Here is a 6,000-nt window from a genome sequence, read left to right as displayed (position 1 = left end):
CCGAAGTAAATATAAATACTTTAGAAAAAAAAGCAGATCCGCGCTACATTGGGTGAGGTGGGTTGCAGGAGAATATTTAGAAGTTGAGGTTTAGCAAAATGTTTTAAAAGATATGCGAAGAAAAATATGTAAAAAAAATGATATATACAAGGGACACGACACGACAAGACGTCTGACTGCTACGCCATCTTGGATTCAAAGCACAAGGCGAGTCTCAGTTGCAGACACAGAAGGAAGATGGTTGGAGTCTTACAATGTTTAATAATCCAAAGGGGTAGGCAAGAGAATGGTCGTGGACAGGCAAAAGGTCAAAACCAGATCAGAGTCCAGATGGTACAGAGTGGCATACAGGCTCAAGGTCAAGGCAGGCGGGTACAGAGTCCAGAAACAGGCAAAGGTCAAAACCGGGAGGACTAGAAAAAGGAGAGTACGGGAAAAACACTCTGGTTGACTTGACTACACATACAAGACGAACTGACACAGGGATAAATACACTGGGGAAAATAAGCGACACCTGGAGGGGGTGGAGACAATCACAGGAACAGGTGAAACAGATGAGGGCGTGACAGTCAAACCACTCAGCCACCCCCCCAAAAAAAGCCAAAAAAGGTTTGTCAATAGTGTTGTTTGGTGACTAAGCCATTCCCGAAAGCAAAACGCGATTATTATTTCTCACGACAACCCAGCTGCACAGATGTGAGTGTGTAACAATTATAAAAATCTATGTGTGACGGTCAATCTTCTGTGCACGAGCAAAGACAATTGCTTTATTTACCTTAATAAATAAATAGTCTTTGCTTGTGCACGGAAGATTGACACTCACACACAAAGAGCTCAACTGTTGGGGCATCACACTCATGTCTTGACTCAGAAACAGCAGAGGGAGCACCCCCCTATCCACATTGAAGGAACAGCAGTGGAGAAGGTGGGAAGCTTGAAGTTCCTCGGTGTACACATCACAGACAAACCTGAAATGGTCCACTCACACAGACAGTGTGGTGAAGAAGGCACAACAGCATCTCTTCAACCTCAGGAGGCTGAAGAAATTTGGCTTGTCACCTAAAACCCTCACACACTTTTACAGATGAACAATTGAGAGCATCCTGTCTGGCTGTATCACTTCCTTGTATGGCAACTGCAAACTACCTGCCCTACAGGACACCTACAGCACAGGAAGACCAAAAATACCATCAAGGACAACAACCACCCGAGCCACTGCCTGTTCACCCCGCCACCACCCAGAAAGTGTGGGTAGTACAGGTGCATCAAAGCTGGAACAGAGAGACTGAAAAACAGCTTCTCTCTCAAGGCCATCAGATTGTTAAACAGCCATCACTAACACAGAGAGGATGCTGCCTACATACATACAGACTTGAAATCATAGGCCACTTTAATAAATGGATCACTAGTCACTTTAATAATGCCACTTTAATAATGTTTACATATCTTACAGTTCTCATCTCATATGTATATACTGTATTTTATACCATCCATTGCATCTTGCCTATGCCGCTCTCTCATTGCTCATTATTATATTTATATATTCTTACTCCATTCCTTCACTTAGATTTGTGTGTCCTAGGTAGTTGTTGTGGAATTGTTAGATTACTTGTTAGATATTGCTGCACTGTTGGAACTAGAAGCAAAAGCATCACACTTTCAATTATATCTGCTAACCATTGGCATGTGACCAATAACATTTGATTTGATTTAGTAGATGCAGGACCTACAGCACTGGAATCATTCATTTACCTCTCCAGACAAAGAAGGCTCCATTGGAAAAGTAATCTGGGACTAACTTTGTTAGCTTGATGGCTAATGTTAGCAGCTTACATTTTAGGAGGAGCAATGTCGGAGTGGCATTGACTAAAATACAGTACAATACAGCATGTACATATGAAACAAGTAAAGTAGAATGTAAACATTATTATTAAAGTGACTTGTGATTCCATGGCTATGTACAGTTGAAGTTGGAAGTTTACATACACTTAGGTTGGAGTCATTCGTTCTGCCCTTGAACAGGCAGTTAACCCACTGTTCCTAGGCCGTCATTGAAAATAAGAATTTGTTCTTAACCTCATAGTCCGACCTCATAGTCCGACCAAACCCGTATGCGGTAGCCTAACTACAGCCTCAAGCTCATTAGCATAACGCAACGTTAGCGATTTCTAAAAATCGCAAATGAAATGAAATAAATATGCCTGTTCTCAAGCTTATCCTTTTCTTAACAATCCTGTCGTCTCAGATTTTCAAAATATGCTTTAGAACCAGAGAAAATCACTAATTTGTGTAAGAGTGGTGATAGCTAGCTTAGCATTAGCGTTAGCATTTAGCACGCAACATATTCACAAAAACCAGCCAAGGAATCAAATAAAATAATTTACCTTTGAAGAACTTCAGATGTTTCAATGAGGAGACTCTCAGTTACATAGCAGATGTCCAGTTTTTCCTGAAAGATTCTTGTGTAGGACACATCGTTCCCTTTTGTTACTATGCATATGGCTACCGAAACTAACCGAAAATTCAGTCACCTACATGTCGAACTTTTTTCCGAATTAACTCCATAATATCGACTGAAACATGGAAAACGTTGTTTGAATCAATCCTGAAGGTGGTTTGTCATATTTCTCTCCATTGAAAGCACCGTCCTTGTAGCCTGGTTTGTTCTGAGATTTGAATGGAAAAATACCGGGACCTGACTTTTGCGCACCGATTGCCACGCAGACACCAAGCGGGACACCTGGTAAATGTAGTCCCTTATGGTCAATCTTCCAATGATATGCCTACAAATACGTCACAATGCTGCAGAGACCTTGGGGAAACAAGATAAAGTGTCCGTTCATTCCTGTCGCATTCACAGCCATATAAGGCGATCATGGAAAACGTAGCCTCAGAAATCCTGTGCATTTCCTGGTCGGTCATACATCTTGGTTTTGCCCGAAGCATTTGTTCTAAGGGACTCACAGTGAAAATCTTTGCATTTCTGGAAACGTAAGACTGTCTTCTTTCCAAAACTATCAATTCCAAGCATATTCGAGCATCTTTTCGTGACAAAATATTGCGCTTAAAACGGGCACGTCTTTTTATCCAAAAATGAAATACTGCCCCTAGAGTCTTTGCCTAGTAAAATAAAGGTAAAATTTAAATTTAAAAAAATATATTAAAATTTGTTTTTCAACCACTCCACAGATTTCTTGTTAATCTCTTCAACCTATGGGGGCGCTATGTCATTATTGGATAAAAAAAACGTGCCCGTTATAAGCGCAATATTTTGTCACGAAAAGATGCTTGACTATGCATATAATTGGCAGCTTTGGAAAGAAAACACTGACGTTTCCAAAACTGCAAAGATATCATCTGTGAGTGCCCCAGAACTGATGCTACCTTGAGGATTGATTCTAAACAACGTTTACCATGTTTCAGTCGATATTATGGAGTTAATGTGGAAGAAAGTTTGGTGTTTGGATGAATTAATTTTCGTTTTTTTTGGTAGCCAAACATGACGCAGAAAACGGACCGATTTCTCCTGCACAAATAATCTTTCAGGAAAAACGGAACATTTGCTATCTAACTGAGAGTCTCCTCATTGAAAACATCCGAAGTTCTTCAAAGGTAAATTATTTTATTTGAATGGTTCGGGTTTTTGTGAAAATGTTGCCTGCTGAATGCTAATACTAAATGCTAACGCTAAATGCTAACGCTAGCTATCAATACTGTTACACAAATGCTTGTTTTGCTATGGTTGAGAAGCATATTTTTGAAAATCTGAGATGACAGTGTTGTTAACAAAAGGCTAAGCTTGAGAGCTAGCATATTGATTTCATTTAATTTGCGATTTTCATGAATAGTTAACGTTGTGTTATGCTAATGAGCTTGCTGATAGATTTACACAATCCTGGATACATTTTTTTCTTAGCTAAACGTGACGCACAAAATGGAGCGATTTCTCCTAAACAAATCATCTTTCAGGAAAAACTGAACATTTGCTATCTAACTGAGTCTCCTCATTGAAAACATCAGAAGTTCTTCAAAGGTAAATTATTTTATTTGAATGGTTTTCTGTTTTTTGTGAAAATGATGCCTGCTGAATGCTAACGCTAAATGCTATGCTAACGCTAAATGCTGTTACACAAATGCTTGTTTTGCTATGGTTGAGAAGCATATTTTAGAAAATCTGAGATGACAGTGTTGTTAACAAAAGGCTAAGCTTGAGAGCTAGCATATTTATTTCATTTCATTTGCGATTTTCATGAATAGTTAACGTTGTGTTATGGTAATGAGCTTGAGGCTGTATTCACGATCCCGGATCCGGGATGGCTCGACGCAAGAAGTTAACAAGTCGGTTAGGACAGCAACTTTGTGCATGAGACAAGTAATATTTCCAACAATTGTTTACAGACAGATTATTTCACTTATCATTCACTGAAGTTTGCATACACTAAATTGACTGCCTTTAAAACCTGTTATGGATCATGCGAATTTTCACAGCTTTTTATTAAAAATCACGCAACATTTCAAAGTCCTGCTACTCATGCCAGGAATATAGTATATGCAAATGATAAGTATGTGTGTATAGAAAACACTCTGAAGTCTAAAAATCCCTCGAAAAACTGTTCTCCAAAACACAAAAAATATATTAATCCGCCAGTCAATGTATTGTTTAAGGCGACTGCAAATAAATGAAGATGCCCTGTAAACGCCTACAGCTTCCACACGATGTCGCCAGTGCTGGCATTTCCAACTTAATCCTTGGTTGTATGACGTTTTGGCCTTTCCTGTTTTAGTCTCTCCACAGGATGTTGTGAAAATGGAAAACATGGACGCTGATTTCAAGACTAGCTGCTATCGAATACAGATCGCCCCGTGATGAATTGTATAGATTATTAACGTTTATTAATACCTAAAGTTGGTTTAGAAAAGTAGTTTGAAGTGATTTGTAAATGTTTATAGGAAACTTTTGTAATTTTAAAAAGTGACGTTGCGTCTTGTAAAATGGAATATTCCTGGATCAGACCGGTCTAAGGAAAATGACATTTTGGCTATACAATGACGGATTTAATCGGGAAAAAGACCCAATTGTGATGTTTATGGGATATATAGGAGTGCCAAGAAAGAAGCTCGTCAAAGGTAATGAATGTTTTATATTTTATTTCTGAGTTTTGGGTAGCGCCGGCTACCGCAAAATCTGTTGTTTTAGGTGATGTTCCAGTACTTTGGGGGTGCATGCTATCAGATAATAGCTTCTCATGCTTTCGCCGAAAAGCATTTTACAAATCTGACTTGGTGGCTAGATTCACAACGAGTGTAGCTTTAATTCAGTACCTTGCATGTGTGTTTTAATGAAAGTTTGAGTTTTTTCAAAAACTATAGGTGGCGCTCTTGAAATTTCCGCTGATTTGGTCCCGACAGCGGAACCAAATCCCTAAGTTTTAAACAGCTTGGAAAAATCCAGAAAATTATGTCATGGCTTTAGAAGCTGCTGATAAATTATGTCAATTAGCCTGAGTCAATTTGAGGTGTACCTGTGGATGTATTTCAAGGCCTACATTCAAACTCAGTGATTCTTTACTTAACATAATGGGAAAATCAAAAGAAATCAGCGAAGTCCTCAGAAAAAAATTTGTAGAACTCCAAAAGTCTGGTTCATTCATGGGAGCAATTTCCAAACAACTGAAGGTACCACATTCATCTGAACAAACAATAGTATGTAAGTATAAACACTGTGGGACCGCGCAGCCGTCATACCACTCAGGAAGAAAACGAGTTATATATCAACATAACCTGAAAGGCCGATCAGCAAGGAAGAAGCCACTGCTGCAGAACCGCCGTAAAAAAGCAAGACTACGGTTTTAAACTGCACATGGGGACAAAGATCATACTTTTGGAGAAATTTCCTCTGGTCTGATGAAACAAAAATAGAACTGTTTGGCCATAATGACTGAAAGATTAGTGGAATCTGTGTGGGTAGCTGGACAGGTAGGATGACTGACAGTGAAGGTG

This window comes from Oncorhynchus nerka, linkage group LG28 (assembly GCF_034236695.1).
Source record: "Oncorhynchus nerka isolate Pitt River linkage group LG28, Oner_Uvic_2.0, whole genome shotgun sequence".
Classification (NCBI taxonomy): domain Eukaryota; kingdom Metazoa; phylum Chordata; class Actinopteri; order Salmoniformes; family Salmonidae; genus Oncorhynchus; species Oncorhynchus nerka.
The sequence above is the reverse complement of the archived record's forward strand: the minus strand, read 5'-3'. Positions refer to the sequence as shown.